Source organism: Prionailurus viverrinus, chromosome B3 (genome assembly GCF_022837055.1).
Source record: "Prionailurus viverrinus isolate Anna chromosome B3, UM_Priviv_1.0, whole genome shotgun sequence".
In the NCBI taxonomy this organism is placed as follows: Eukaryota; Metazoa; Chordata; class Mammalia; order Carnivora; family Felidae; genus Prionailurus; species Prionailurus viverrinus.
In genome coordinates, this window is record NC_062566.1 from 97727160 (window position 1) to 97750814 (window position 23655).

The following is a 23655-nucleotide window of genomic DNA, read 5'->3' on the forward strand; positions in this document are numbered from 1 at the left end:
AGCAAAATTGCCATGTAATGTTATAGTCCTTTCTTGAAAGAAAAGATATTTTAATACCAGAAGTAGGAAGAATATAATCTCAGAATAAGGGACCGTCCTCTATACCATACCCATATAGCTTCCGGGAAAACTCCTATTGTATTGTCCAGATTTTTCTTATTTAGCCACAGGCCAGCATAAGTTTTGTCCCAGAAGCAGTGTTGGTGTGTGATACGTGGACTCCACAGCCTTCCTTCTGGGGCTGGTAAGCCCCTGCCGCTGTCTCCAGGGAGAATATAGAAGGATGCATGAAGAACATGGCACAGAGAACAACCCATCAGTGTCTGACACAAACATAGTAAGTGCTCAGTAAATGAGCACTTTTATTCTCTCTTAGAGAAGTGAATTACACTAGATGACTATTTCAGGTTGGATTTCAAGGGACACCGCTCTCGTTTGGCTCGCTTTCATTGTGGACTAGGGTCTGATCTTCTGCTTTATAGATCTTTAGTGTGATTTCATTAGTTGCCTCATGGAAGGTTGGGAAAGACTTGCACTTCCTAAGTTCACAGGAGGCTAATCCATAAACAGAAATGCCAGTTCATTATTTTGCAGATAGACAATATGCTTTTTCAGGGACCGCATCAATAGATGGGTCTGCCCAAGTCCCATGGCCTCCCCACAGCGGGGGAGGGGAGGGGTGAGTGCTGGGGTGGAGGCAATCACGGCATACACTGTCCTTGTTTATTCACTGAATTTATTCCAGCAAGCTGATTCAGGTAGAACCCATTTTATTTCACTGGCATTGTTTTCTCTCTTTCCTTTGGACATTCCTTTTCATTGAGAGACAGTAAAGCATAATGGTTAAGAGCAGAGGTTCTGGAGCCAAAATGGCCACGTGAGAATCCACACACCTACCAGGTGTGTGACCTTAGGCAATTCATTTGACCTCTTTGTGCTTTAATGTTGCCTTCTGTAAAATGAAGGTAATAATAATTGAATTTGCCACATAGGTTTGTTTTGATAAGGAAAGGAGTTGATACATGTAATGTGCTTCGAGTGTTTGGCAAATAATAAATGATCAGCAAATATTTATTATTTTTATATTGTTGAGGAAGCTAGTTTTATGGTGGGACATGGAAAAATGAATAAAAATTAGATTGCAAGATTTTAGATTCTAAAGGGTTAGACTTTTTTTTGTTTGAGAGAGAGAGAAAGAGAGAGAGGGTGCAAGTGAGTGAGGGGCAGAGAGAGAGAGAGAATCCCACGAGGGGCAGAGAGGGAGAGAGAAAGAGAGAAGTGGGGCTCACCCAAAGTGTGGGACTCATGGTTTTTTTTACTGGAAGCAGGGCTCAAGCTCACCCGATGTGGGACTTGAACTCACAAACCCTGAGGTCATGAAGTCCAATGCTTAATGACTGAGCCACCCAGGTGCCCTTAAAGAGTTAGATTCTTACCCTTAACTTCCCTTCCTATAGAATTCAGCTCTCCAATAATCTTTAGTTTCTGTGTTTTTTTTAAGTAATTAAAATTTTCTTTTATTTTTAAAGTTTTATTTTATTTATTTTGAGAGAGAAAGGGAGGGAGGGCCAGAGAGAGAGGAAGAGAGAGAATCCCAAGCAGGCGCCACACTGTCAGCACAGAGCCTGATGCAGGGCTTGATCTCATGAATCACGAGATGATCACCTGATCCAAAATCAAGAGTCAGTCGTTTAACTGACTGAGCTACCCAGGCGCCTCTTTAGTTTCTGTTTTTACCCTTCATCAATTCAGTAGATTTCCATGTCACATCACTGTGTCTAGATGGTTTTTCATTGATGACATTTTTGGTTGGCTATTCTCTGTTGACATATGGAGAGATACTTTGAAGCTGTCAACGGCTTTTCTCCCCAGGATACTTGTTTGGAGAAGCTTCTGTTCTTGGTGTGATGGACCCCTCTCAGGGTGTCTTCCCTAGGTCATCCCTTCCTGGCCTTTCCCCCTTGAGTTTGGACTTGCCTTATTTGGCAAGGGAGAGGACCTCCCTAACTCAGCATGAACCTCTCTGCTGAGATACAGAGAGGTGCTGAAATACTTGCACAGATATCTTCTAAAATAAGTAGCAAGAATTATAGTAAAGCTGATTCTAGGACTACCTTTTTATGTGCTTTTTCCTGTTTGCCAAGCCCACAGGGCAAGGTGACAGATAACCTGATTTTTTTTTTTTTTACCATTTCTCCATTCCCTGGAGAAACTTAACATCTATTTTCCAGTGGAAGTCAATGCCACATTGACTGGTACTCAGGATGCCTTTTATAGGAATGTGTGCATTCTGTTTAATCTATACATGTGTCTAATCATACCTGTAGTATGATCATTTTTCAGTTTCTTCACTAAACTCACAGTGATACATTATAGTTAATAATGGCCATTAAAATATTTTACTGTAAAATATTCCAGATACATTGGCCACTGAAACAGACTAGTCCACCCACCATCTATCTGTGGTGTAATAAGAAACTGAAACTGATAATTAACTAAAATTTTGCCTCCATAAGTAACACTACCATGCCGTTCTTGTAGAAAGAAGTTTCCCCACTGCTCTGTTACATTTCCATCCCTTAAAGTGCAGGTTTTCTCCCGATTCCTTTCTTGCTTTCCAAGGCAGCTAGAACTAACTATGTGATGGGCTGTTTATCTTGCTTGTTTGCTGCCAGTCAAGGTCGGAGAGATGCTAGGTTTATGGAGGGGAAGAGCAGAGGTCGGCTGGAAGTGCTATTTCTAGCTTTGTAGTCAAGGTTTTTTTTTTTTGCTGAGAGCATTGCAGCCTTACTGTCAAAGTTGTGCTGGGTTCTCTGCTAAGGCATAGACACCTGTCTGTCCTCTGCAGTGGTACAGTCACATCAGATGACCACCAGCTCCTTCCTATGGGCCAGCTGCACCAGTAGGACAGTCAGCCTTGCAGAGTAAGTGACAGTTTCAGGAAGCTTCCTGTGAGGACTGTTGAAATGAGCCAGTGCAGAGCCAACCTCCTTTCCACCTATCTCTTGGAAGTGAGAATGTCCTCTTTGGGTTCTACTTTGCAATTCTGTACATCTGGATAGTCTAAAGATTGCATGGTGGGGAGATCCTACTCATCCCAAGAGCTGAGGACCTACAGAGTGAAGATTCCTTTAACAGGTCAGTTCAATGTTAGGAACCTAAAGTTCCAGGACCTTGAGGTCCAGGTTCCAGGACCTTGAGGTCAAGAATATTCTTTAGTTGAATCACATGATTCGATGTGAGAGGAGCTTGAAGGGAAGGTGTAATTATTTAGCTCTCCAATTAATCATAAATGTTTACCTAGGGCCACAGAACTCCCAGACCTCCTCACGGAGGCTCAGTAAGCCCCTTGTGATCCAGATTCTCTGGCAAGGCCTCAGCCTGAAGGAGACTCAGCCTCCTTCTTTGGGCAAATGACTGCCAAGTCCCATCTCCAGGTAGCCTTCATCCTGACAGCCCTGAAAGCTTGTTTGACATTCTGCTCTGGGTAGGTAGCCATCTGGCCCTACTGCAGTCAACCTACCCACCAACAAGAGTCTCTTCCATCCAGCCATTGCCTATAGCCTGACCTCTCTGTGCCATTTGTGGCTCTACCCTCTTCCCATTGCAATGTCCTTACTTTTCACTTTTGTTTCCACTCTCACATCTTTGAAGATTACATTCATTAGAAGAGAAGTCAGACTGGGGGTGTGCCTGGGGCTGGGAAGAGGAAGTGGGGAAGTGAGCCAGGCCTGCTCTAGAAGTCCCTTGTCAGTCTGCCTCCCCCGGTCCCAGGGTCTTAGCTAATCTCATTTTCCAGGCTTCACTGCTACCTAAGCTCTTCTTTGGACGGTGCTGTGTTGTTCTCGAATTACCTTACTTCCTTTTGTCCTCATAGGAACATGGGATGTAGATATTATTTTTATTTTCTCCATAATTAATGGAGGGAACCAAGAGTCCTCTGAGAAACTGGTTAACTTGTTCTGGAAAGTGATAGGCTGGGGACATAAGGCCAGGCCGTTGTCATACTGTCATCCACATCTCTCTAGGGACATTCACACCTGCACAAGTTTTGCCACAGGTGTCTTCTGTTTGCAAAGAACAGGAGAAAGTTCCTTCTACTGCTGAGGAGTGTTCCTCGGGAGTTTGTGGGAGCAGGAGCCCAGGGGGCTGTAAGTCTCCAGGACTGGAGCAGCACTGTCCAGGAGGACTGCATCTCAGCAAAGCGAGGAGACACCTTGATCCGCTGGTGGTGGATGTGCCAGTCATCACGACTCACTCTCCAATTCGGCTTAGACTTTCAGTGTGCTCTGGATGGAATGACTGGATATAACATCAACTTAAGAGTTTAAAAAAAATGTAGAATCTCGTGATGTCTTTTGTTCTATTCTTTTAATGTTTATTTATTTTTGAGAGAGAAAGCACAGTGGGGGAGGGGCAGAGAGAGAGAGAAAGAGAGAGAGAGACAGAATCCAAAGCAGGCTCCAGGCTCCAAGCTGTCAATGCAGAGCCCAATACAGGACTCGAACTCATGAACTGTGATATGATGACCTGAATTGAAGTCGGATGCTTAACCAACTGAGCCACTCAGGCACCCTTTATGATGTCTTTTAGTAGCACCCCTCTTGAACCACATTTATAAAGTAAGCCATTTTATAAAGTGAGATCCTTGCACAGTTTTTCACCTGTGACTTTGAATGGCTTATATCAAACTTGAAATCCAAGCATACATGTCCGATCCTTTTAGCCACAGAGTTGTTTGCCTATTAAAATATGCATTTGTGTGGGCAGACATTGAAAGCCCAGGTAAGCCAACTAATGACACAATATTTGTATCTCTTTTTAGTCCTCTGAAGGGGTCTTTTCCCTCTTGGACTTGATCAGCAAGCTCATGTCTCATGAGTGGTAGGAACATGAAAAAAACAGGAGGTACAGCCAACTTTGAGTCAAACACCAGGATTCTAGACTTCAGGCTAATCACTTTTTTTCTTTTTTTATATATAAATTTTTTTAAGTTTATTTATTCTGAGAGTGAAAGCCTGAGTGGGGGAGGGGCAGAGAGAGAAGGAGAGAGAGAGAGAGAGAGAGAGAGAGAGGGAGAGAGAGAATCCCAAGCAGGCTCCACACTGTCAGCATGACACCTGACATGGGGCTTGAACTCATGAACCATAAGATCATGACCTGAGCCCAAGTCAGACGCTTAACAGATTGAGCCACCCAAGAGCCCCTCACTTTTTTTTTTTTTTTTTTTTTTTTAAATTTTTTTTTTTCAATGTTTATTTATTTTTGGGACAGAGAGAGACAGAGCATGAATGGGGGAGGGGCAGAGAGAGAGGGAGACACAGAATCGGAAACAGGCTCCAGGCTCCGAGCCATCAGCCCAGAGCCCGACGCGGGGCTCGAACTCACGGACCGCGAGATCGTGACCTGGCTGAAGTCGGACGCTTAACCGACTGCGCCACCCAGGCGCCCCGAGCCCCTCACTTTTTTCTGAGCCTGAGTTTCCTCATCTATCAAGCAAGGTTGTAATAATGATACCACACAAGGGTAGCATTTGGAAGTGCTTTATAGATAGAGACGTGTGATTCAAATCTTATCTTTCAGTCCATATGCATTTTTATACCAAGGACAAGGATCTACATTTACTTGCCTTATGAGATTAAAACAATATAGAATAAAAATTTTACATACCTCTACTTCAGATACGCAATGTACAGTCTATAGATTTCTTTGTTGTCATTTTATTACTGCAAAGTTCAAAGCCCCACCCTTGGTGTCTGTCATACTCCCAAGTCTGTAACTGGTTAGTCAGGTGGTTAGGACACAGCACCGATTAGCACATAAGAGCAGACCACTGAGGTAGACCATTGGGGAATCTAGCCCAGTGTTTTCTATTCTGTGAAGATAGCTTCCATTCCAATCAAGGCCAGCATTTGGATCATCTATCTCTTCATTAACCTCAGTCCTGTGGTTAGTGAATCTGTCGTGGATTCATTCCCTGTGCATGCAAGTTAGCTTCATACTATTCCATGGCCAAGGGTCGCACCCAGAGCCTCTGCCAGCTGTTTCCACATGTCTGCTATTGGTTGGGAAAAGGTTGGCGGGAGAGTATGTGTGATGCATGCAACTCTGTCCTCACTAATGGAAAAATATGTTCAGATGGTCTGAGGCATCTCTGTTTTGTCTGAGGACAATCCCTTACATGGACAACTGTGTACTAGGTGCCTAATGCTATTTATCCTCTCAGGGAGCAGAATTACCAGGAGTGCAGACTAGCTAACAAGAATAGATGATTGAATGCAGTGCTTTATTCACTGTCGGGGGAAAGTAATAGGCATTGAGATCAGCGGCTGCCATTCTTACAAAGAAAAGCAAGAGCAAGGGACTGGGGCCCTGAAAAGATGGTCAAATAGGAGCAACTCTCAGGCACAAGGACATTCAGGGGCTTTTCTGCAGCCACACGTGGCAGTTCTCACCCTGGGGTTCTTTAAGTATGCCTGTGACCAGTGTTTTCATCACTAAGATGTAGATGGAGAAAGCAAGCATAGTTAAGTTGGGTGATCTATTCAGCCCAGCAAGATCATGGCAGATTGAAGGACGCCTGTGGATCCTTTGCTCCATTTAGTCAGAGACTTGACAGGGTTGGAGGTGGAGGTGGATGGGTGGAGATCCGTAGTAGCTGAGATTGAGGCTTGCTCTTTCTCGTGTTCTCACCAAAAGGGTGTGTGGTTATTGAACATATTGATGGAGACCCCTACTGGCTGGGACACTTATTGGCGTCCCACACAGTCCCCAGGGAGAGTCCTTGAGGCTACTCTTCAGCTCTCTCTGCACAGGCTGTGGAGCTGCTGATGGACTCGTGGGTCTCCACACCCCATGCCACCCCCAGGAGGTCTTGACACCAAAAGGGATGCCCTGGGAAGGGCTGCCAGAATTTCCTGTGCTGCTGGGGCAGGAATCCAAAGGTCACAGACTCTGCAAAAGCACCGCCTTTGTTGCTCAGTGGAAGGCCCAGACCACAGGGGTCCGAGTTAATTGGCCACACTGGGGAAACAACTCTATTGAAGTTGGACATAGCAGGATGAAGGAGAAGTGACTGAACTGATTAGGAATGGGCTAAACTGAAGCGCTAAGCTGTCCCAAATCCTTCGTGGAAGGAAGCAGGATGTAAATAATAAATCATAAATAAATAAAATGCAAGAGCTAAATAAAGGCCCTTTAAATATGCCACCCCTCACAGCTGCTAGTGTTGCAAAGTGGCCACAGAGTGGAATTGGCCAGTAAGGATGATTGTGGGCTCTCACTCCTTGTCCCGGGGGCTGGATTCAGCTTCAGATACTTTTCATCCAAAACCTGTTTATCCAAACCCTATATAGCAGTGATGATGAGTAAAATGATAGACTGGGGTCTGAAGTAATGAATCAAGGCAACTAAGCCAATTTTTCAGTCTAGCTAGAATTTTAGGGATTAAAGATTTTCATCAAATTATCTTCAGATACAGTGTGAACCTCCATATCTCGTGAAGCACCATCAGATAAGTACGCACACTCACACCATAGATATGTATATATACTCTTATAGACATATACACACACATATGCATATAACTGAAAGGCAGAATATATAGTATATATAATATAGAAGTATATATATACTTTAAAATATATAAAAATATATAAAATCTGTACTTTATATATAATATATATTTTACATATATTTATATTTTATATATAAATATATATTTAAATACATATACTTTACATATAAATATAAAATAATAAAAATATTTGTATATGTTGTGTATGAATATAATAAAAATATAAACTATATTTACATATATATGTTTTAAAGTATAGGTGCTTATATAATACATACTTATATATACTTCTATAATATATATTCCGCCTTTCAGTTTTTCTCTGTTTGGTCAAAAGCACCACTACTTTTTCTTTCTGTTCTGTTTACAGCAGTGTTACTGCATCTTATGAGGGAGTTTATCCAATAGTCTATAAGATAAAAATTGAGCAGACAAAATTACCCTTGAGCACCTTAGAAAGGCATCAGGTTAGAGACTAACCTACAGTTCCTCCCTAGGGCCAACCTGATTGGTTTCTTCCCCTCCCGCATGAGAATAGATCATTAGCTGTTTCTTTGGTTGAGCCTCAACTGAGATTCAGAGAAGCTCCCTGAGTCCATCTCCAGTCAAGCATGTACCCTCCTCCCCTGGCAAGCGTGTGCCCTCCTCCCCCAGCAAGTGTAGCAGATGCCTGGGTGCCCTGTGAGGCAGCTGCTATCCATGGACCCTCCCACTTCCCCAATCAGTGCAGTCAGAAGCCAACTGCAAGCTGTTTGTTCCCAAACCTGTTTACACCAGTTGTACTTTTTCCATTTAAGACATGTAACTAAATATTATGTAAACACATGATATATGAGTGTGAAAAGGAGAGGTGTTCCTATGAAGCTACACCGTTGTCTTGGAAAGACTTGTCAGTGATGAACAGAAATTGTGGACGACTTAAGTATAAACAAGATAACACTAAAAGATTGTGGGGAAAGTCATAAAAATCTAGGCGGACTCTGCAGTCAGATTGCTTTTCAGCTGTCTTTGGATTTTGTATCTTTTTTAAAGAAACTGGAACCTGAAAATCATAACAGATTTCTGGTTTATACAGGAAATTGAGAAATTCCAGACAGTGGACCCATCTTCAAAGACAAGGCATTGCTCCTGTACCGAATCTGTGAATGAGTGCACACTCATTTATATATCTGTGAATATAGTGCTCACTTTGGCAGCACATGTACTAAAATTGGAATGATGCAGAGAAGATCAGCGTGTCTACTGTGCAAGGACATAAATATCTGTGAATATATAATAAATATCAATGAATATATACATACATATAATGAGAGTATCATTTTTATGATTCCATGCTTTAACCAGTTTTTTAGACTATCAACCCAGTCATGTTGAATTGGAGAATTTCTCTTGTGGCTGTGGTTTGCTGTGTAAAATACACCCATCCACTAAGCATGTCAAGATGCTTCTCCTATGCAGATTACAAGAGAACTGAGCCAGGCTTGGGTGAAAGCAGCTAAGGGACATCTCCCTTAGCATGTTCATCAAGGGCCCTTGTAACAGGGGGACACTGTAGGCAATACTGTTTACACAAGCTCTCTGACCGCACTCACTAACTTTCTCCCACCCTCTTTCTCTCACCTCCTCTCTTTTTCTCTCTACGTCCCTCTCCTCTCTCCCTAACCAATGAATGTAGTCTCCCTGACAAAGAAGTCTACATTCTTCTAATGGAGAAACCATTTGGAGTTGAACAACAGTATTTTTCAAAGTACTTGTTTTCAAGAAAGATCGTCTTTGGCTTAAAAAGATTTGAAGTATTTATTTATGTGAACCCAGCACACACACACACACACACACACACACACACACACACACACACGCACACAAGGAGAGAGAGAATTCCTTTAAATAATGAGATCATGAGGTTTATTAATATGTGAATTAATTAGATAGTTGAGGAATATACCTATTTCTCATGAAGTGAGATCAGGATATAATGAAAGAAATCTTATCTTAGGTGTCCTAAAATCCAATGTGATTTAAGGTTATTTTCTATCCTCTTTGGTCTAAAACATTTTGGAAAGACCTTCCACTGTCTCTGTGCTCTGTCTAGACCCTATATCAGAGTACAAACAACTGCAGGAAAAACGTAAGAATGCCTGTAGATACTGGACATGCTAACAGAGGTATCTGAGAGCCCTCAGGAAGAATAATATTTTACCATGAGGTAGGTGGTTGTTGTCTTTAGCAACAACAGCTGTATGAATGTGCTTTAATTTTATGCTAACGTGGAATGCTTAAAATCATAAAACAGGTATGATTATTGGGTTCCTATTCACCCAGGGAATGCAGATCCCAAAGATAAGTGTGCCAGAACATGAACTCCGTGGGAAAGCATGAATCTACCTACCTCCAACACATAAGAGACCGTCCTTCATTTCAGTAATAGCTCTTAGGGGGTTAATTTTGATAGATTGTGAGGGTATTTTATTCTAGCACATAAACCAGATGCTTCTCTCAAGTTAGTGGGGAACAACTGATGGCTGCTAGATTAACTAGAAAGGAAATGTTTCTCTCTGCAGTTCTGGGCAATAATGCAATTTAATGGCATTTCACCTGGGTGGACTTTTAAGATGGATGTATTTGTCTTTTGCCTCTCAGGGCATAGGTCCAAATTTGGAGCAGATGGTGGAAAAGATGGATGGCCACAGAGATCTCCAGGTGAAATTGGTTGGATGTCCGCAATCCTCATTAATTCCTGGTTGACCATCATCCATCTCGGTCTCTCTGACCCTACGTAATGAACTCTGATTTCCGAGGATTTTCTGGGTCTAGAATCACCAAAATGTGCTGACTAAAATCTGAACAGATTGAAAGAAGAACTCGCCTGATATTTCAGGCTTTTGGAAGAAAGGGGATGTCTCAACCCCCTTTCTGGTCTCAATAAGAAATCTTGTTGTTCTGACTTTGAGCTAGTGGGTTTCTTTCCTGGTAACGAGACACAACTGGGCAGGGTATGGACTCTCAAGCTCAGGGAGTGAGTTTAAGAGACAGATTTTTTCCACTGTTGTTCAGGTAAAAGAGAGACTTTTTTTTTTAATTTTTTTTAGTTTATTTATTTTAAGAGAGAGAGAGAGAGCATGCAAGCAGGGGAGGGGCAGAGAGAGGGAGAGAAAGAGAATCCCAAGCCGTATCGCCAGTGCAGAGCCCATCACAGGGCTCAAACCCATGAACCATGAGATTGTTACCCAAGCTGAAACCAGGAGCCGGACGCCCAACTGACTGAGCCACCCAGACGCCCCAGAGTTTTTTGGTTCTTAGATTAAGTCTGATGAGGGACTTGTCCCTCATGACCAAGCAAGACTGACAATGATCACCCAAGCTGTGGAATGAGGTATGAGAAGAAGCAGATGATTGTGGGGAAAACCCCAGAAGCATTGTTCTAGTCTATGGAGGTAAAGAGGGGACCCCCAAGATCAATGGAAGGAGGGGCCCATGGAAAGTACTAGAATCAGCAATGCTTTGTGGATTTAATTAGAACAATGCCTGTGTGAACTTCTTGATCGACGGCCTGATATTCTCATTCACTTCCATGTTAGGGTAGGTTTATTGCCATAGTTGTTTTGCTCATACTGAAGACTCTCCTGCTAATCAATTTGTATTACTGTTATTTTTTTTGCATTGTATCCGCCCCCATTCTGAGCCAGATGCCTTCCATTTACAAACATGGTCAGAGAGACTTAACTAAGAGGACAAATGATCCCCATTTAAGATGAGAATTTTTTCATGTGTGACTGATAGGGTGATCAGGTGATAGGGTGCCCTTTGGTTATCATAGACCTAGAGATACATATATGCCCCCACATGTTGGAGGAAGGGAACATACCAGCAAACAAAATCTGACAAATCGCAGATGTTTAAGACCATAGAAGAAAATGCCCAGGAGATGTGCACTTAGTTTTAAGAAAAGCTAAGTAAGTGTGACGTTTTCGATGGGCCTTTTCTTCACTTGAGCAGAATGACAATATTTTACTAGTCAACCAAGACATAAATCAAGATTTAAACCAACTACTCACCTTTCATGCAAAGCCTAACCTCAGTAGTTATTAAAAATAAATGGGATTTAAATAGATGTAGAAGCACCTATTTTATTTCCAATTTCACGCTCTTGTATTTTGCACTGTGGTTTTAGATCTGTTTGTGAAGGCTGATTGGGGCAAAAACAGCCCTGAGAGACAGCTGGGAAGGGAACAGGCTTTCAAGTCCATGACAAAGTCCTAGGCTCTGGGTTCAGCTGTTACCAACTCACCAAGTGACCTCAGCCCAATTTCCTCACCTTGACAGTGAAAACAATAACACTGTCTTTTAATGGGATGCAGTGGTATCTACGATTGCACCATTGGTGGCTTTGGGCTGAGTCTGAGAGGAGGTGTAACTCTCCTGTCTTCCTCAGGGACTATAAGCCAGGGATCTAGGTCCAGGGAAGGCATTGGCTTTATTTTCTCCCTAGTCTACACAGCAGTTACAGTGTCCAGTTACCCCACATCATTCTGACTAGTGTCAAGGAGAGGCACACGCCCTTCCCCCACATCCTGACATTCTACTGGATTACCAGCTCTCTCTCTGTTGTATTCTTCCTGCTCACCTGGGCAAAGTCTCCAGAGGCCCCTCTCTTTGCTGTCACCTGCTGTGTGTTTCACTAATAACTGACTTCCAGGTGAACAGTAATGCTTCATTCACAACTGTTCTCACATGCCATTACTTTGCTTTCTCGAGAATGTTTACTAAGTTCTTACCGTGGGCAGGCACTGTGCTTACACTTTGCTGTGTCATCGTCTTGTGAACATGAGAGAACTGTGAGTAAGAGGTGACGAGCATACCCCAGACTGGGCAGCTGTCCCGTGGGGGGCCTGCCTCCGGAGCCCAGAGACCCCTCCCCCACCTCTGAGTCTTCATGCCTGCCTTGTGCAGTTGTCTTCCAACTGTTTGCTCTCCACCTGGTCCATCCTGCAGGCCACCACCACACGTGTCTCCTCATACTGCCATTCTGACATTTTCTCCTCCTCCTAACCTGCCCATTGTGTTGCACACCAGCCCTCCAAAAGCTGAGCTCGTCTGTTTTCCCTCCTGCTTTCCCCAAACCAGTTCTCAGCTGCCACCAAAATGTGCTGTTTGCTAGTTCCCAGATACACTTGAATGTCTGCACATTATCCCTCGTCCACTCATCTCCATCTCCCAACCTCCAACCTTCCTTAAGGGCTAAGCATACATTCAGAGCCCATGATGCCTTCCATGACTGGCCTGACCGGAGATCATTTCTCTCCCCTCTGCGTTGTGGTTCTTACTGTATCATCACTCAGGTGGCAAGGTGTGTGGGGCCTGGCTGGGTACTATTGCTTTCTGTTATCAAGATCTCTAGAAGGATCTTGTGCTTACAGGTGAGGGCGCCACAAAGAAGTTAGTGGCAGTGCTGGGGCCTTAGCCCCGTTTCCCTAAATCCCAGACTGGTGGTCTTTTTCTACCATAGCTTTTTACCTTCTGTCCTTCCTTGGAGGACAAGGACTCCACCCTGTCTATATTCAAAGTTTATGTGGCATCCAGGGTAGAGTCTTGTGTCTAGGGGATATTCAATAAGTAGTTATTGAAAGAAAGCAAAGGAAGGAAGATAGGAAGGGAAAAAAGACACTAACCCTTACATGGCACTTTTGTTTTAACTTAATCCCCTTTCCAGTCTACTCCCTTGAAATCCCTGTGAAATAGGTCGTTACTCTCCACCGCATTTTACAGGTGAGGAGACTGAGGCAAGAGAGGCTAAGTAACTTGCCCAAGGCCACAGCTGGTAAGTGACAGAGTGAGGACCTGAACCCAAGGAGTCTGGCTCCTGAGTGTGAGCTCTTCTTCTGCCCTGTTCTGCTACAGGGTCATGAAGGACAGACAGACAGGGAAAGACAGAAAGAAGGATGAGCCTCATATCAGTGCTCAAGACAACAGAGCAGAGGACATTTAGATTAGCCTGCCATATTTGTCTTCTTTCCACTGAGAAGAAGCACCACTGATAAGTCAGAGCAGTGGCTGGGCTACAGAGTTTGTTGCTACTGCCTGGATCTGTTAGAAATTGATTGCTATGAAACTCCCTGAACACAGTGCACCCAGACTGCCTGCCTCATATTCTAGTTGCTAGAGGAGGCTTAGCCAAGGGACTGTTAAATAGCTCACATGATCCCGACCCAGAGTCCCTTATCAAGGGGAGGTTGCCACTTTCTCCCCAGATGCTCCCTTCAGCACACGTGCTTTCCATGGAGCGCTCCCTTCAAGGGAACAGTTACAGACTTGAAATCACCATGACTAGGAACGAGTAGCAAATGTGTCAAGTGTGGCTGAATCAAGCTGATAAAGAATATTGAATGGGGGCTTTTATCCTTAGAAGCCTGACTCTTAATGTGGTTGGTTTTTAACCAGGCTCCCAGTAGCTATTAGCATTTCTGCTCACGATAGTGCCCCTCTCCCTTACACACAGAAAAATCTATCTTAAATGTATTGTGAACTTTAGAGCACGTCAGTGGAAGTGACCTATCATTCAGGAGCATGGAAGGATGACTTTGTCAGCATGGAGAGAACACTTTGCACCCAGAATCCTAGAGTGAACGGAATACCTACTCCAGCTTTGATGAATCACAGCTGAATCATGTTTAAGTGTGTGCTTCATTTTGAGGGATTCCCTTCTTCCTCCTCCTCCCTCCTCCCCACCCCTCCAGGGTGAAAGGCATTGCTCTTCCTGTGCAAAACCATTGTTTACACCCGAGACCACTAAAATGCTTTTGTGGCAATGTTGTGAACGCATCAGGTGTTTGTTGTGGCCCAACTAAGACAACTTTATAGGTTAATGAAAAATGATTTATCTTTCTTCTAAGCAGAACATTGAGTTCACTCTCTGCCTCTTTGACTCCAAGCAAATCTGTCTGGCCCCATCCCTTGCCCCCCTCCCGCATCTGCACCACCCTCTTGTATATCTCATGGTATGTTTTAATGACTGCGGGCCTGTATGTTCCTAGTAATTAAGAACTCTGAGCAGCGTGAACGTGGGTTACAGTTCATCTGGTTTCTTGGAAGGACTGTGTGTGCGAGGTAGTTTTTCACCTGAAAGCCTAAACCAAAGAGAGAGTCCAGGAAGCAAAGAATGAATGGAACAGGTGACTTGCTTTTCTTAGCTCCCGGGAGACCGAAGGCATTGCTGTTACAGTGGACAGAGCCCAGACCGACCCTGAATGAAGCAGATCTGGGTTCATGCTTCTGTGTTGTGTTTCACCAGCTTGTGACCTTGACCAGATGAGTTAGCTTTTCTGAATCTTGGTTCCCATCAGTGAAATGAGGGTGAGAAGGCCTGGCCTGTAGGATTATTGAAAGGATTGCAAACGCTGGATGTAAAGTGCCTGGCACTGGCATGCAACCATTTCTTTTCTTGTAATGTTTATTCATTTTTGAGAGAGACAGACAGAGCATGAAGGGGGTGGGGAGGGGCAGAGAGAGAGGGAGACACAGAATCTGAAGCAGGCTCCAGGCTCTGAGCTGTCAGCTCAGAGCCCAAGGCGGGGCTTGAGCTCAGGAGCCATGAGATCATGACCTGAGCCAAAGTTGGACACTTAACAGACTGAGCCACCCAGGCATCCCTGCAATCATTGATAGTAGTTTTTGTTATTATTTCTGCTGTTGTCCTCACTGTCATTGCCACTGCCTCTGCAAGTAGCTCTTGTATATGACAAGAACCAAGGGAAACTTGAGTTCTGTTGCTTCTCATGCACACAGGACACAGCTTTATCCTTCCAGGCTACCTGCTTTCCTTACCACAGCAGCTAAAATCGCTCCAAAAACCCTAAAAGTAAATATAAAAACTGCAACCACATAGGGGTGAGAATAAAGAATGACGTTTTTCCTCACTCCAGCAGGGATCCCTTGCTGAGTGGGTACCTTTTTCCTTCCTTGTTTACTTCCTTCTGCCCACGAATATTGACAGGTACCCACTGCACATGTGCAGGGCTCGGAGGTGAGCCGTAGAGGCCAGAGTTTAATCACACATGGATTTTGTCCTTGAAAGGTTCATCATGTCCCAGAAAAGAGGTAGGACCATAAGAGAGACACTACTAAAGGTCTGTGGAGTTTGGGAGGAGAGAGGTTTTATGAACAAGGCAGCCTAGCATCACGAAGAACATAAATTTGGGGGTTGGACCATTGGGTTCAAACCTTGGCCTTGCTACTTCCTCGTTTGGGCTACTTGAGCAGGCTTGGTCACATCTGTCTCTCTGCTTCCTCATTTTTAAAATGAGTATAATAGTATCTACCTTTCAGGGTTGTTGTAAGGATTCAGTGAGATGTGTAAGATGCTTACAATAGGTATGGATTTACCCTTCAAACGAAAGTGGGCAAAATGGCCTTTCTAGATGGAGGAGAAACATGAGACAAGGCAGAGTCTGCCCTGAGGTATAGGGTTGGAGAAGGTGAAAAAGGGGGAGCAGCAGCTTGAGATGAGATTATGGATGCTCTTGAGTGGCAGGCTAGGAACCTTGGACTTTACTGAAAATGTGAAATGCAATCCGTCCTCTAGAGTTCCATGGTCAGTGTGTGTGAAGCCAGAATCTGAACCTGTCTCAGGGTACGTCTCTACATTTCAGTTGCAGCGAACCTGGCAGTGAACCAGATGCCAGTGGGCATGAAGTCGAAAGTTGGATTAACAGGGCTCAACACATCGGCCTGAATTGATACGTCAGGGAAGATGTGCAGCCGAGCCCCAGAAGGAAGCAAAACCGTGGAGCAGAGGGAGGGGAGGTGTCCTGGCATGGGGGGAGGGGACAGGAAATGTCATACCGTTACTCCGTCCACTGCTTCCTTTTTACATTACAGATTTTTTTCTTTAGGGGATCATCAGCTGTTTTGTTTTTGTTTTTGTGTGCTGTTTTGTTTCTTTTGAGCCTTGGGTTGCATGCAGTCATGTTGCTGTCTGTGCTGGGGTGGTGGGGAGGTGGGGATGAGTAAAGCTGACCTCAGGAGTCTTTGTTTTCAGTGATCGACACATGTCACACTTTGTCAGGATGCGGAGGGTGTTGCCTTCTGCCTCCCCCTCTGTGCACCGATGGCAGGTTTCTGTAGGATTTCAGAAAGGGCTGCACGGGGTTCACAGAGCCACTGAGAGGATGCCCTCTTATCTTGGGATGTGTCTTTAAATGAAAAATTGGAGGGTCAGAATGCCTTAGGTTTGATTTACTTTCGACTTTAGCTATGACAAGGCTGTCTTCAATTTTAAAAATAATCATCCAAGTTATTATGAGAGAGTAATCTTGTTTTTAAGTCTTTAACTTAATTTATTGCTTTTAAGTGTTATGGGGACGTAGGGCAGTTCCTAAGACCACATGGAAGTCATTTGTGGAACAAAGTAGTATACGGTAAATCTATGTATGTACCATAAAACGTCTGTGTGTAGCATGGGAACGGGGAAATGATAAAGTGCAACTCTAACGTGATCTGTTGCTCTGGAACCCACGATGCATCTCCCCACACAAGTGACTGGGAACGAGTTACCACCGTGTCAACACTTGGAAGCATGACCTTCTGGTCCAGGCCGCATTTCTCCTGCAGTAGAGGCTCACCCAAAGAGATCTTGAATGATCTCCAGAGAGGTGCCTGGGCCCTCTCTCAAGGCTTCCTTGTGAGCTAGGGAGATAGATGAGCACATTCATAAATGATGGGAGGTATCTGTTGATTTCGACTTTAAAGGCATTTTTGTTTTCATCCTCCTCCAGTGTCTCTTTATTAGAGCATTATATTGCAGTCTTGGAAATTATTAGTTATCCGTCATATCCCTGCTGAAGAGTGGAGTTTGCCCCCAGCTGTCTGATAGCCAAGCCACACCAACTTCAATGGGAACTGCACATGCTTGTCCAGAGGCAGAATTTGGCTTTTAAACTTAGGCCTAAGGGGCCTGTTTAATATATTATGTAAGAAAGAGTGAGGTCATATAAACAGTCGTGGCTCCTACCTTGAACCAAAAGTCGTCCTTATTTGGTGCTTCCAAAGTTAGAAAACAATACAGGCAGTAGAAGCTCTCTCGGGATCAGTGAAGAAATAATGGCTGCCTTGTTCTAGACCAGGGGTTTTGTGACAGTGTCAGCAAAGCAGGCTGCCTGCTGCTTTTAGCACTTGAGGTTTGGACTGGTTTCATTTACCCCCCCAGTCTGCTTAGAAGGAACATTCTGGAAGTCCACTGAATCCCCACCTGCTGTCAGGATGCCCAGGCATCATCGGGGGTAGGGGGTCTGCCATGGGACCCTGGGCCTTGGGTTCCGAGGTGAGGGTCAGGGGTGCTGCAGCCCCTGGGAGGGAGCCCCACAGCCCCGCCGCTCTGCAAGACCCCTCGGCAGCAGAGTCTAAGAAGACATAGCGTTACGCTTCTCTTGGATCATCATTTTGGCTGAGCTAAAGGTAGATCATATTTCAGCCTTAAATAACTGTCTTCTGTCTGTGTAAACAGTCACGGCCATTAGTCTTAAACTTCAAACCTCAGCCCATGGATCTGGATTGGTTTCTTTTTCTGAGCCATAACTCTGGAGGCCACTCTTCCCTGCTCTCTGAAGTGTCTGCTGCCTCTATCTGAGCATGAAGCCTACTCTATGAGTCGTAAAAAAAAAAAAAAAAAAAAAAAAAAAAAAAAAAAAAACCATGCTGGGACACACATAATTAAAGGGGGAAGGGAATGAAGAAAATTCATTCACTTCTCCTTCCTGGGACCTAACTCCCTTTTAGGATCCCGCTTGCATCCAACGAGAAATGCCAAAAGATTAAAGCATGGCATTCTCATTCTTCTCCATGGGAAGAAGAGGTTATGCAAAGGAGGCCTATGTCCCTGCATTGTGGGCGAGAAGCCTGGCAAGAGGTTTGTCTCATTTAAGAAGTAAATATATTCAGTGGAAGCAAAGATGCTGCCAAGTAAATTTATTCCATTTTTAGGGAGAGAAGGGCAGGAGTTTTGCTGCTCCTTTATGTTGCTTTTAGATACACATTTCTGCGTGAGGTTGTCTAAAAAAGTAAGAACGCAACAGCAGCTTGTTTAAAACTTGACCTCTTCAGCACGCCCAAGGATTTGAGAAACAAAAGAAGGCGGTGGGTAATTGATTCTGTTCTCCAAAGGCCCATCTTGACACTGAACGGATCCTGGCTTGGTTTCTACCATACAGGTGTTTAGTCTCTGCCAGCAGGAGGACACAGATGGAGTCTACCTTTCTGCAGAAGTCTTTAAATGTCAAAAACACGAGGAGGAAATCCATTGACACTTTTGTCACCGTGACAGTGCAGTATATCCCTTCACGTTGATAGTAGCCATGCCCCAAGTGACACTCAAATCAGCAGGATGGGGAGAATTTTAAAAGAAGGCAGAGCATCCATTACCATGGAAAGCAGTTCATTTTATAGCCAGGAAGCCACAGAATCTTCTGAATTTTTTTTGCTTGAGGGCTAGACGTTAAACTTGTTCCTTAGCCATGTGTTAGGTCTGACTAAGCAACAGTGTAAGAGCACGAGAATCCATGCTTTCGCGGTGGAAAGCTCCAGATCCTTAGTTTGTTACTAAACGTGAAATTTAGGAACTCTGTGATTTAGTCAAAATGAATGCTTCTGTAGCAATTCAATGGAGTTGTCATATCAAATTAAGTTTTAGCAAGTTTTGTCTGATAGGGATATTCACCAATCCGGATCCCAACACGGTGTATGCTTGCTGCATGTATGAAAGTGAGGCTAGTCACCCTATGATCTAAATGAGGTCACCTTAATTGGCCTGTTTGAATGCTTCTATGAGGACATTAGAACCCCAGTGAACAAGCAAGTAGCCTGTTAGGAGGCAGATCTCATGGCAGAGATTCCTCACTTGCAAGGTTTAGAAAATTGAGTCCTTTAGTAAGTATCTTGCACAGGCACAAACCTTAACTAAATATAGAGGGCTAAAAGAGAATCCTTCCATGGGAGGGCTCCCTTAAATTAGCTCAGTTCATCTATTCATCTGTGTGTGCTGACTCGTGCCTAAACATTGGAGGCCAAATCCAAAAAAAGAAAAGGCAAGCCTGTGGCTCAGTCCTAGGAAAAATGTAGAACAACTGAGTATAATCCTGAACAGGGGAGCCAATGAGAAGCGCAGCAGGCTCGTGCTGGAAAGAGGTGTGCCAGCTCCTCGTAATCACCCTCCCTAATTAACTTCACAGTGTGGCTTTGCAAGTGCCTGTGGCATATTCAGATTTCTCCATGTATCGTGATTCTTCCGTTTTCAAGTCATTTCATGATCCAGGTTTCAAACTTCAGATAAAATCAGAAGAGATGTTAGCCAATGATGCTTTCAGTATTTCCCCCTTACCAGACTTCCCAAAATATACTCAGATATTTTTTAATAGTTGACAGCGTTCTAGGCCTTCCTCTCTTGAATATGGGAACGACTCTCAAGGAAGAGGAGGGCTAAAGAGATTTGGAGTCCGATTTCCATAACTAGAATGGCACAAGGGAACATGACAGAATGCGGGAGTCCCCACATTCTCAGTGTAGAGCCCTGCGTAATGCATTCCGCTCCCTGCCGAAGCCAGCGATCCATTTGGACAGTTAGGGTTGTTGTAGCTGCATGTGAAACACACACTTGCTCTGCCTGAATTCTAGCCACGCCTTTCTCTCCTTTGTCGTTGTCTCCTTGTGACTCCCATTTCACTATGGAAGTCAGCTAGGGGAAGACACCTGAAGAAGAGACAGTCAGGACAAGAGAAGATGCTTGGAAGTGGTCCAAAGGTAGCGCCCCATGTGTTCAAGTGGTTGTGGCATTGTCCTTGAAAAGCTGTGATTGATCCTAGCTAGCAGTGTTACCACACTGTGCGGTGGTTGAGCCACCAATCTGGTCATGGTGTTAGAAGCCTAATAATTGGATGGATCTATGCTTTTTGCTCTTTGGAGAAATGAATTTTATGAATGTTTCTATTTAAGGAGAACAAAACAATAACACACCAAAAAAAAAAAAAACCCACCCAATTCCTATTACCCTAACTCCTCCTCGCACATAGTATTCTAATGCGGTTTATTCCTGAAACTGACTCATTCAGCTTTTCTCCTGGAAGTTGTCAGTATGTACGCCTGGTTAATGGAGAAAATCAGCGCAGTGCCCAGGCACAATGCCATGACTCATTCCTGGCATTTCAGGGGCTTTGTAATGGAAATCATAGTTCCAAGCTACAGTTCTTACCAAGTAGATATGTGAATATTAATGAAACAGAGCAAGTCTCCACAACTCCTGCCTAACCCTCACCAGAGATTCAGTGTTTGCTCATGAAGTGAAGGTTTCTCTTCATAACCCACGCATGCTGGAATACCACAATATTGTTTTAATTAGTCTTTTAACGCACAGTAAAATATTTGGCTTTGGCGAAAGGAGGAAATTCTCTCATACGTTGGAACTATTTGGTTAAAAGGGCATTTTTGTCTGCTGAATTAGTCTCCTGGGGTTTATACTAGCATCTGAATGCTTTTTAAAAAGTCTCCAATGACCTGCAGCCAATTCTCGCCCATTCATTCTGTCTCTCTGTCGACCTACCCGTCTATAATTGTGGGTATATGTGTGTGTGTGTGTGTGTGTGTGCGCGCGCGCGCGTGTGTGTGTGCGCGCGTGTGTGTGTTGTATGCGTGCATGTATATATATAGACACCACACACACACGTGCGCACGTGGTCTACTGAGAGAGCATAGAAAATTGAAACCCTGAATAATCCCAACCTTTTAATTTACCCTCTGCTTGACCCAACCTTGTCCCCAAACTTCTTTCAAGTAACATTCCCCTTTTCTTTGTGCTGTGTAAGACTTAAAAGTAGTAAAATAGCCAAGAAATAGATAGCAGGAAGAAGTGGGGGAAATAAGGAAGATATTTCAAGTGCTTATTTTTTATTGACTTGAGTTTGAATTTTATGTCTGATGGACCGGTAGGCCTTTGTGGAAACACAGATGAGCCAGTTTCCCATCACTTTTGGAGACTGGGATAGAAGGTCAAATATCTAAAGTTGGGTTTTGGTGATTCTTATGTATCTACAGTCCTTTGGATCAGGAATATTTTGGAGCTGCTAATTGGAAAGTAGACATTGAGGAGATATTTTCAGCAAAAGAAAAGAATGAGCAATATAGCTGATAACTCAGCTACTTTATTCTGATCCTGTCTTCTCTAACAATAGCTCCCTGCTCCGTGCTCTTAAAACACAAGTGCTAATATTATGAGAAACGAGTTATATGAAAAACAGTCTAATCTTTTCGAAAAGTGCTAAAAATACCAATCTGCAACCAAGAATGTTTCAACTCTCTTCCCTTTCCAGATGATGCAAGATTCTAGGCAAAGACTGGATTTCAGAGGATGCCCCCAAGGCGTGGGCATGAGTGGGGGTTGTAGCCTATAGGAGTAAAGATCTTTAGACAAGGACATTCAAAGTGACTTCCTTAGCATTACAGTAGCGCTGAGTCTTTAGATGCACAAGCCATTGTTTTCCTGGTTGTTCTTTGGAAGTGGCTGGTGATGGAAGGTATTATAATTTATTTTTTTTCTTATGAGGAAACTGAGGTACAGGAGATTCCATTCCAGACTTCGAACCTAGTGCTATGTCCCTGAGGCCCTGTCTGCACTTGAGAGACCGTTTTTGCCTTGCTCGATTCTACACAGTAACTCTTCCATTGCTTGTCCTTACCAGACCAAGCTTTCAGAATGTGCGAAGGGAAATACTTCTGTGTGACAGCCTTCAAGATTTGGCTGGAGAAGACAGGAGGGGATGATGACCTGGAGGACTTGGAGGCAAAATGGTGGTGGTGATGGGAGGACAGGTGCATGTGTGTCCAGAGAAAACGGAACATGTGTGTTCAAAGTCCCACTGGGGCGACACTCCTTATCCTCTGATCATAGATGCCAAATGCCAGTACTCTACCACCATTGATTGCTGTGTGTATCTGTTGGGAGATCTCACACACGTGTCTGAGGTCACTGTGTCTTTCTTCACACAACAATCTTTTTAAAAAAAAAAATTTTTTTTTAATGTTTGTTTTTGGGAGAGTGAGAGTGCACGCAAGCAAGGGAGGGGCAGAGAGAGAGGGAGACACAGGGACCGAAGCAGGCTCCAGGCTCTGAGCTGTCAGCGCAGAGCCCGACGCAGGGCTAGAACTCAAGAACTGTGAGATCATGACCTGAGCCCAAGTCAGCTTAACTGACTGAGCCACTCAGGCGCCCCCCACGGCCGTCTTTTCTTAGGCTTCATGTGGTTGTAGGACAAGAACTATTGGAATGAACAGTAACCGTGTTGGTCTTAATACAACCGCCACATTTACTGTTTGGAAAAAAAGTTACTTCTCAGAAAATAAAAATTAATAAGACAATGCATGGCAAATTGGGCCTTAGTAGCCGCCACTCACTTTTTTTAGTGCATCTGCTGTAGAGTTGCATCTTGCCAATGTGGTGTCATTTTCAGGACTGTGACCGAGACTTGGATTGTGTATGTCTCTGGACTGTGAACAGAGATAATGTGTAGGGTTGTAATGTGGGTATTGAGGCCTTTTTAGTGTCTGATTACTTTATGACATGGTTGTTTTAAGGGAAAACTAACTAAAGTTACTTAAATTTAGCCACATTTGTTAACTATCCTTTTCTAAAAATTGAAAAGTAACTTTAGTTAAAATAAGATCCAGAAGTCTCTGTTTTGAAACAGCGCATTCTTCAGTTTATAATGCTAAGGGCTGAAAAATTCTTAAAGTAGCCAGCATCACTGAGACCTAACAAAGCAGTTCATATTTTTACTTTTTTTTTTTTTTTCAGAAGCTGGTTGCCATGTAGAGTAGAAGAAACCTCGCGCTTTTAATCTTTTCAGTTGACATTGCCAGCGAGAGTGTTGTTATTGTTAGATAATCATAATGGTATGTTCCGGAGACTCTTCTCCCCTCACCCGACACACCCAATTCACTCACACCCGGCCAGCAGAGCCAGAGACAGAAGAATAAAGCAACATCTTATTTGCTTTCAGAATTTGATTCTCTGTTGCTCTGGAGACATGCTGGGATTTGCTCTT

At 43.8% G+C, this 23655-nt stretch overlaps 1 protein-coding gene and 1 non-coding gene across 4 annotated transcripts in view; both read left to right on the plus strand.

The window, feature by feature from the left end:
* Window positions 1-23655, plus strand: part of SAMD4A (sterile alpha motif domain containing 4A) — a 218617-nt gene that overhangs the window by 82341 nt on the left and 112621 nt on the right. The gene's annotated exons all lie outside the window — the stretch shown is intronic.
* On the plus strand, window positions 8757-8860 carry LOC125169183 (U6 spliceosomal RNA). The gene has a single exon (XR_007153511.1). It is a non-coding gene; the product is annotated as a U6 spliceosomal RNA (small nuclear RNA).